Source organism: Alnus glutinosa, chromosome 4 (assembly GCF_958979055.1).
Source record: "Alnus glutinosa chromosome 4, dhAlnGlut1.1, whole genome shotgun sequence".
Lineage (NCBI taxonomy): Eukaryota > Viridiplantae > Streptophyta > Magnoliopsida > Fagales > Betulaceae > Alnus > Alnus glutinosa.
In genome coordinates, this window is record NC_084889.1 from 8,470,291 (window position 1) to 8,480,539 (window position 10,249).

The window sequence follows — 10,249 nt, forward strand, 5'->3', positions numbered from 1 at the left end:
TTCTTATATTATTAAAATATTATTTTTTTACTTTTACTTTAATTAAAAGTAGGAAAAAAAAGATAAAGTAGGAGAGAGATAATATATTTTTGTGAATAAAAAATTAAATGGAAAGTGAATAGTGTTTTCTCATGCATTGGGAAGCACTATTCATTTCCTAGGGAAACGAAAATTTTAGGGAAGCTGTTGTGAAAGGATTTTTGTAACTTTCTTGAATTTTTTTTTAAAACTTAGAAAACAGACCCCTTTTAAAAAATCTGCTGTGAATGCTCTAATCCGATATAATTGCACAAGACGTTGAAATAAGATAAAAGTAACGAAATTATGAAAAGAAAATCCAGATTAATCAAAGTTCCATTATTCAGGACTAACTGGAATCCGTTTAAAAACTTGAATTGTTAAAAGAGTGTTGTATTGCCAACTTGAATGCTTAACTTTTACTATGTCTTTTCCAAAATGACTTCTCAATTATTAAATAATTAAATTTATTTGTTAAACTTGATTACTTACTCTTTTCAGCACGGGGGATTCACATGAATTGTTTAGTGAATTTGTAAGGAATTGTAGTAATACTTCCTAAATATTTATGTTTATTTTTTTAAAAAAATAAAAATTCTTAATATATTATAATTTTTACTACAATTTTTTACAAACTCACGTGGTGTCATATGAATAAAAAAAAAAATTGACAGATAAATTTAGTAGTTTAAAAGTTAACTTGATAAAAATTAACTTGTGGAGTGTGAAATAAATTTGTAAATTAAGGACTTTTATACTAAAAGTAATAATAACATAACAACACTCGTTAAAAGGAAAATAAATACAGACTTAAAGAATATTATTTTTTAAATTATTATTATTATTATGAATTATCTTTTAGAATTTGTAAAGGAATTGTAACCGTTAAAACCGCTACCCTAACCACATTATATATGTAAAGAATAACTTTTAGAATATGTATAAAAAAATAAAACGACAAAGATAACGTGTCAAAAGTTATTAATCCAAAAAAACGTGTAAGGAAATTGCATAATAATAATAGTCCACGATGGTTGATGCTTTGTAGTTTGTAGTCATCTAAATGTGAATGGGATTGTGGAAGACCGACTTTCATTGAAAGGACCTGAGCCCCACGACTTCGACTCTTGACAAAGAAATGGAGGCCAAGGCCAGGATTCGTCAAACATATTCCACAAGTCTGATTACTCTCGAGTAACCTCCCTGTAGTGGCCGCCATATCTTGGAAGGGGCATTTATTCATTTGTAACTTGCCTAAAGAAAAGGACCCTGCATAATAGTTGTGATTTCTAGAGATATGGAATGAGACCTATGCGATGGGATTCATCATATAGGTCTCATCACATATCTTTACAAAGATGCACAACGATTACATAATTGTTGTATACTAATCAAGTCTCTTTGTCTAAATGTGACATTCACCCACAATCGGATTCTTCTTACCGCCTTTTTGGTGTGGGACGCGTTATTCCTACATCATATTATTTTACAACAATCCTACATCAAGGCATATTGGGTGTTAGATTCATGTATATAGGACTCACATGCATGAGTCTCACACTCTTTCACTACAAAAATACAAGCATTTTGACGCGTGTCTACAGTACCCGTTACTGTAGACACGCGTCCAATTTGACACGTGTCTTTGGAGACACATGTCTAATTGTACAACCGTCACAAATTGACACGTGTATTTAATACACGTGTCAAACTGTTTTTTTTCCAAATATTTTTTTTTTAATTAAATAGAATTTCAACAATTGGACACGCGTATTAAATACACGCGTCCAATTTGACACGTGTATTTAATACACGTGTCCAATTGGACACGTGTATTCAATACACGTGTCAAACTGTTATTTTTTTCCAAATATAATTTTTTTTTAATTAAATAGAATTTCAACAATTGGACACGCGTATTAAATACACGCGTCCAATTTGACACGTGTATTTAATACACGTGTCCAATTGGACACGTGTATTCAATACACGTGTCAAACTGTTATTTTTTTTCCAAATATAATTTTTTTTTTTTATTAAATAGAATTTCAACAATTAGACACGCGTATTAAATACGCGTGTCAAACTGTTATTTTTTTCAAATATATTTTTTTTTATTAAATAGAATTTTAACAATTGGGGACGTGTATTTAAATACACGTCCCGAATTGGGCACGTGTACTGAGTACACGTGCCCAATTGTTTGGCCAGAATATATGTGTTTTCTCCCGGTTATATGTGTTTTTTCCCGCTTATATGTGTGTGTGTGTGTGTATATATATATATATATAATTTTTAAAATTCAAATAATATAATAATATAATAATAGATTAAATATATATATATATATATATATATATATATATATATATAGATCGGAAATGGGTAGCAGAAACCCATTTCCGATCTGATTCTCTCTCTCTCTCTCTCCCTCTCCGTCACAGCCGCGCCGGCCAGCTTCCGGCCACCGCGCATCAGCCCTTCCCGCCGGTGAGACGCCCTCTCTCCACCTTTCTCTGCTCGGTTCTCGGTTCTCGGTTCTCGGTCTCTCTCTCTCTACCTCTCTCTCTCTCCCTCTCTCTCTCTCTCTCTCTCTCCCTCTCCGTCACAGCCGCAGCGGCCAGCTTCCGGCCACCGCGCGTCCGTCCTTCCCGCCGGTGAGCCGCCCTCTCTCCAGCTCTCTCTGCTCGGTTCTCGGTCTCTCTCTCTCTATCTCTCTCTTCCTCTCTATCTCTTTCTCTCTCTCTTCCTCTCTATCTCCTTCTCTCTCTCTCTCTATCTCTCTCTCTCTCTCTCTCTCTCTCTCTCTCTCTCTCTCTCTCTCTCTCTCTCTCTCTCTCTCTCTCTCTCTGTGTGTGTATCTCTCCCTATCTCTCTCTGCCTCTCTCTCAGTATCTCTATGTCTCTCTCTCTACTCTCTCTCTCTCTCTCTCCCTATCTCTCTCTGCCTCCCTCTCTCTCTGGATCTCTACGTCTCTCTCTCTTACCGTTTGTTTTTTTTGTATTTTTGTCGTCGAAAATAATAAAATTTGGAAAAAAAAAAAACAAAAATTTATTAACCCAAATAAATTTAAATAAACAATAACAAAATTAAATTGAAAAAAATTCCAAATTTAAGTTTTAAAAATTCAATTTGGATTTTTTTTTTAAAAAAAAAAAAACGTTTTGACACGTGTATTTCAATACACGTGTCAAAATGTGCAATTAGAGTCTTTCACATCTGACACGCGTAAGACGCGTGTCAAAATACTCGTGGCAAACATTTTGACACGTGTACAGTGCCGTACACGTGTCAAAATGCACGTGGCAATTTGACAAAATTTTTGTAGTGTTTATATATGTCTTGATGTAGGGTAATGTGATGTAGAAAAATCATTTCCCTTTTGGTATTGCTCTTGCTGTTTTGTGAACGCCGGCTAGGGGTTATTTTGTTGTTGTTGTGTTTATGTTATTATTATTATTATTATTATTATTATTTTGTATTTTGTATTTTGTTTGTAGGTGCCAGCTTTCTCCTTGGTTTTATGTGGTTTGATCCAATAGTGGATGCTTTTGCAGTCAGTTTTCGTTCTTCCTCGATGTACATATCCGTTACGGTTTTCAACAGTATCTTTCCCGCGACAACCACTTCGCAGTGGTTATTGCCTTTACCAGTTGGAGCTTGTCATCGAGTACTTTTGTTATTTTTACCGCTTTGTGCGGCCCTAGAAAATACCCGACTCGTTTTATGGTACATCTGGAATCATAGATGAAATCATTGCCTACTATTTTGTGCTTACATGTTTCCATACTGTCTTTTCTATTTGTGCTCTAATTGAAAGAAAAGGTAAACACGTAAGAAAATAAAGATAACAACGGAAATAATAAAATGGAGAAAAGAGATTTTATATGGTTTGATCTGTGATCTAAGTCCACAGGATAAAACCCAATGGCGACATTTTACTCTTATTTCTCTTGATGTTTTTACAATACAATAGACTTATATTTATGAAGGGTTTGGGTAGATAAATATGGTAATCAATCAATGTAATTCGATTACCATCAAATCTGCTACAAATAAATCAATCAGATTTCATTGATTATAATTACAATATATTTCTCAAACCAAATCCCTCAATATGGAGAATATATTCTCTAACACTGTTGAGATGCCCACCCATTTATGGTTGTATGATCCCCGTAACCCTTTTCCCATTTTTTTTTTTTTTTTTTTTAAAAAAAAAACACTTGCCTATATGTGTAAGATTTTAGCTATTTAAAATGTCCTTTTTTTTTTTTTTTTTTTTTTGCATACTCATTTTTCAATACAAATTTCAACAAATTATCCATTTCACTATCTACTTTCTTTAAATATTGTTTTTTTTTTACCCCCATCATTTTCTTCCCCCCTCTTGTCTCTCTCTCCATACCAATTATCGAGTCGCGCGATCTGAAAAAGTAGAATACGCAAGCCTGCAAAACTGCATTTCTCTTCGACTTACAAAGTATTTTCCTTTTATGCTCCGTTTGTTTCGGCGTAAAATGATTTCGATATTTTCAGGTGTTTGATGGGAGCAAAAATAATAGTCAACCGAAAAATTATTTCTGTTTGACCAAAATTGTTTAGTAAATTTCGAAAAATGATTTACGTTTTTTAAAAGCGTAAATCATTTCCCGAAGACGGCAGACGCATTCGACTCTCTTTTAAACGACGCAGACAACTTTCACGTTCAAACAGTCGACCACCACCGAAATCTGGCCACTGCGGAATCCGACAACGTCCAGTCACTATCGCTAGAATATGGCCACCTTCGCCGGAATCTGGTCAGCCCAGATTTCGATGACCAAATTGGTAATATTCCAGCCATCTGGCCGGAATTTGGCCAAAACGACCGGATTTCGACTGCTGGCTTGATGGATTTGGCCAAAACAGTAAGATTCTGGCCAGAAGTGTCGGCTTCCGGTCATTCTGTGCTAGATTCTGGCAGTTTTGGCCGAATTCCGGCAATTTTCCGGAATCCGGCCACTTTCCCTGGAATCTGGCCAACCCAGATTCTGACGAATTTGTCTGAATTTCTGCCTTTATCTCGAATTCTCGCTATAGTAGTCGGAATTCGGTAAGAGGAGCCGGAATCCTGTCGGTCAGTGACGGAATCTCGTCACCGGTGATTTTTATATTATTTTATATTAATATTTATATGTTCTGTATAAAAATTGATTTTTATAGGTTAATATGATTAAATGAAAATATAAAAAATATTTGTGATTTTTTGTACGCACCAAATACCAAAAAATGCTTTCAGTGAAAAACATTTTCTTGACAATTAACTTCCCTAAAACCATTTTACGTCGAAACAAACGAATCATTAAAGAAGAATTATAGTAAAAGGTATAATACCCATCCATTTTTCTTATTGATAACGTAAATAATCTGTCACATGGTTAAACATTACAAGCGATTTACTACAAATAAAAATGAGTGAATTTAATTTTTACACGTTTATATGTGCAAATTAATCTAATTAATTAGCTTAAACAATATAATCTTAACTATATTTAAGCAATTAATAACTATCATACAGTTACAAAAAGGTACAAAAATTTAATTATGATATTTACTTCACATAGGATAAAATAAATTAATCTACGAGCTCATAAATAAGTTCAAAATTGAACATATAAACTGATTTGATGATAATTTCGAGCTCTACTCAAATGTTTACCTTGAATTACTCGTCAAAAAAAATTATAATTTCGAGTTCGGCTTAAGGCACCGGATTGCTACGTGTGGTGTCGTCGCAGATGTCATGGCTTGGTGCAGCGGCCGTAGATCGAGGCCGTCGCAGTGAGACTAAGCCGCAACAAGCAGCTTTGTAAGCTGCAAAGCGAACGAGCTAGCTTCGTGTGGCATCACACCTTCCAAGTATTGTGAGATGGCTTGCACCGGCCACCACATTGGGCCGGATAAAGGCAAGGCTATCACCACATTTAGAAAAGAAAAAGATATAGCGAAAGGGACTCCCCGGCTGGGCCACCGTATGAAGAACAACTGTAGAACAATAACTCTCGGTACAATATAATGGAGGTATTGTTTTTAATCCCTTGTGCATTTTAAATCTACTCATTAGGATTCTAGCACGTGTGGCTGGTGTGGTAGATAAATTAATTATTGGGCTTTACAAAAATAGCCTAAACACTCACAGGTGTGTTACATAAACAAATAGTCCTAATGTTCTCCATCTTGGAGAACAAGAACTTAAGAATCAATTAATTCTCTCCAAAAGTAAACGAAGCAATTGGTTGCTAGTTATAACATATATATATATATATATATATATTGAAAATATAATTAACTCTAGAATCTTTTGGAGAGTAAAAAAAAAAAAAAAAAGAAGGGAGGAGGGGAGGGGGTTTATCAAACAAGGCCATGATGCTTGCCTAAAAGTAGCAAAATACTTGCTTTAGATAAGAAGAAGAAAAGATGTTGGACACAATTTTTGTCTCATATTAGTTAAAAGAGATGTTTGATTTTCATCTTTTGTATATTTCTATACGAGAGATGGGTAAATTTACCTAGATCACACGTGGGTTCTACATATTCAATAATGAATTCACAAAAGAAATAGGCAAAAGATGAACGTGTGATACGTTTCTAATCTAAATATACACAACATGAAGATTTGAGAGAATCCGCTCAAGCATAAGCGGAAAGAATTAAGTATAACACATATCGTCATATCCTCTAATCGAATAAAACCAGGAGTTGATTGAGTTCAATTCCCTAACCTGACAATAATTGAATTTTATGTCCAACATGCATGAGATATTGAGATGGGAGGAAGCTTATTCCATACCCTCCCCCTACCGCAACATTGTGCATTTCTCATTGGTTGGTCAAGGAACGTCCGTACACGTCCACTCCTTATCTTTTCCCTCCTTTTTTTTTTTTTTTTTTTTAAAAAAATTTTTTTTTAATCTTTATTTTTTCATTGGCTACCCAAACATCATTTCACTTTCTACTAGTAGATTACTGTAGATACATTGATAATGATCGTTTCCAAAATGTTGGGGATAAATCCCACTCAACCCGATCCAAAGAGGAGATTCAAAAGTCTAATAAGGTCCAAACAGATAAGAATAATGATCAAATAAGAATAATGATCATATCAGAAGTCTAAGAAGATATCAGATCAGAAGTCTAAGAAGATATCCAATTAGAAGTCTAGTAAAGGATTAAAGTCCGATTAGAACTCGGACAGCAGTTCTAAATCAACAAGGAGCAGGAGTCCTAATCCAGGTTTGACTCCACCTCTATGCCTATAAATAGGCCCATACCCCAGGTATAAACTAAGACTCAATTTTTATGCATAGAGCATTATTTTCTCACAGAAGCTAACTTAGGCATCGGAGCGGGACCCCCGGAAGGGTCCCTAGGTTTTGTTGTTTTGCAGAGTTATTGAGAAGCGTGAAGAACATCAAAGGAACGTGAAGATTCACACCATACCGGAAACTGTACCAACACAAAATTTACTCTGTATTTAAAGATTCCCTCTTATTGCGGTCCTTGCTTTTGCTATCAAATGAGAGTGGACCACCCCCCCTTTCCCCATTAATAGGGAAAAAAAAAGGGGGTCCATTTTGGGATGGTCTAGAGCACACGCCACTAGGGGTGTACAAGCGGTGCGGTTAATAACCGCAAATAACCGCAAACCGGGGATAACCGCTAACCGGGAAAACCGGAAAACCGGAAATAACCGCAACCGGGTAACCGGATAACCGGGTACCCGGTTGCGGTTACCGGTTATTACTCTTTAAAAAACCGGTTAATAACCGGGTAACCGCAACCGGTTTTTATTTTATATATAATTATAATTTTTTTATATATATATATATATATATAATATTATATAATTTATAATACACTAATATATATTATATAATTTATAATACAGATTACAGAGTACAAACTAAAGAGTGAAGAAAGACACTGATTTTAATTTTCACTCTTCAGTTCACTGGGCTCACTGGCCTCATTGGGCTCACTGGCTCAGGGCTGGAGTCTAGCCCTTTGCTCAATCTGGACAGTGGACCACTGGACGCACGCTGCTGAGCTGCTCAACGCCTCACGAGTCACGGCCTCAGGCCCTCAAGTCCTCTCAAGTCTCAACTGCTCAAGACCTCAGGTCCTCAAGTACTAAGTAGCCTGTACTGTAGCAGTGTAGCCCTAATTCCTTCTTCATTTTTCTTCTTCACACCGAGCTCTCTCCAGCCGTCAGCCTTCTTTCCTTCTTCAGCCCACGCCGAGCTCTCTCCAATCTTCAGCTCTTCTTTCCTTCTTCTTTCCTTCTTCTTTCTTTTTCTCTTCCCCAGAATCCCCACGGCCCACAGTGGCCACTGCCTACTGCCCACGCCGTCGCCCACGCCCACGCCCACGCCCACGTCGCCCACTGCCCAGTGCCACGCCGTCCACGTCGCCCAGTGCCACGCCCAGTCGCCCACCGCCGACCACGTGCAGCAACGCCGACCCAAAGGCTGAGCACCGGTGACACAGCAACTCCATCTCCGTCAACCACGAATTTCAAAATTTTTTTCCAACCGTGCCACCTCTCACCTCTCTCTTCCACCGTGCTCCTCCCTCTCCCCCTTTCACCACCCGACGATCCAGGCCACCAAAATACGTAAGGTTTTCTCCATTCTTTTCATTGATTTCTAACACGTGCATTTCACTTCCTCACTTTCATGTTGGTATATGCTGGATAGTAGTGTATCTTCTATATTAGATATCTTCTATATTGGGGTTTTATCATTGCTTGTCGTGTTTAGGTTTTTGTATTATTGTTGAGTCTTGAAATGTGAATATTTGAGGTTTAGTTGAGGGTTTTGCTATTTGGGAATGTTTAGTTTTTGCTCATTAATTGATCTCATGAATAAAGCCACTTAAATGCGTTGCTGCGCTTGGCATTGTTATAACAATATGAGCTGTGAATTTGTGAATTGTTTCTGCTTTTGAAATATGTAAGTCCATTAGGACTGTCTCCAAAGTCAATGTTATTTGTAAACTTTTACAAGAATCATAAAGTTTTCGTGGTCTGTACATACTACATAGGCAAGGCAACAGTTGGTTCTCAGCATCAATATTGTTCACAGCTGTTTATTAAAAAGCCTTCTTTAGAGAGCCCTGAGAACAACTTTGCTGTTTGTGTGAACACCCACAGCGGCAAGTTAAAAATTGCAACAAAAAAAAAAAAAACCGGTTGACCGGTTAATAACCGGTTTAAAATAACCGGAAAACCGGCGGTTTTTACCGGCCGGTTGCGGTTGCGGTTGCGGTTGTTAAAATAGGTAAAACCGGGGACCCCGGTTGCGGTAGCGGTTATGAGCAAATAACCGCTACCGCAACCGCTTGTACACCCCTACACGCCACAAATGAGGCGTGGTCAAAAAAAAAAAAAAACTACAGCACAATTTTATTTTATTTTATTTTTAATTTTTTGTAATTATTTAAATTTAATTTCAAATTTTCAAGAAAAAAAAAAAGGGGTCAAATTAAATCTTAACTATTAAAAAAACTTTCTTTTTGTATGGGGGAGGCATAGAGCTTTTAAGAATCTCAATCTCATAATCGTCTCACATTCAAACTATTTCGTCTTATGTTTTAATTAAATGGGCTGCCTCTCATTTTATTTTTAAAAGCATTATTAGAATCTCCAATTCTTTTTTATATTCAGATCAATAGCGGATTTTTTTTTTTCATTATAACCTTTTTCTCTACTCAATTAAAAAAAGAAAAAGAAAATATACCACCTTAATTGAAAGCCAAACCATAAGAAAGAGGCACAGAAACAAAGGAAAAATGGTTGGTTTTTTTAAAAAAATTAGGAGGAACCAATTGACACAACTTTTAGTGAGGTGGGAGTTGCAATGATAAGGATTTGAAATAAAATTCACAGATTTCGTCTAATTTATACGATGCCTGGCGCATTTACCTGAATTTGTTATCTAATAGTGGGCTTCTCCGACGTGTATCTCAAGCTAAAGTGGGGCATGCACCTTCGCTATTCTTGTCCCACATGTTAGACTACATCAAAATATCAATAATTTAAGTTATATGCATTTGAAGACTATCATTTATTCATAGTTTAAAATTATGACATGACTTAGTCACAGTTGAAGACTGTGACATGGTCACCGTTACCTAACTGTAGTTGGATGTGATATATGTCTTCTCTTACCTTGTTATTCTCTTGCTTCC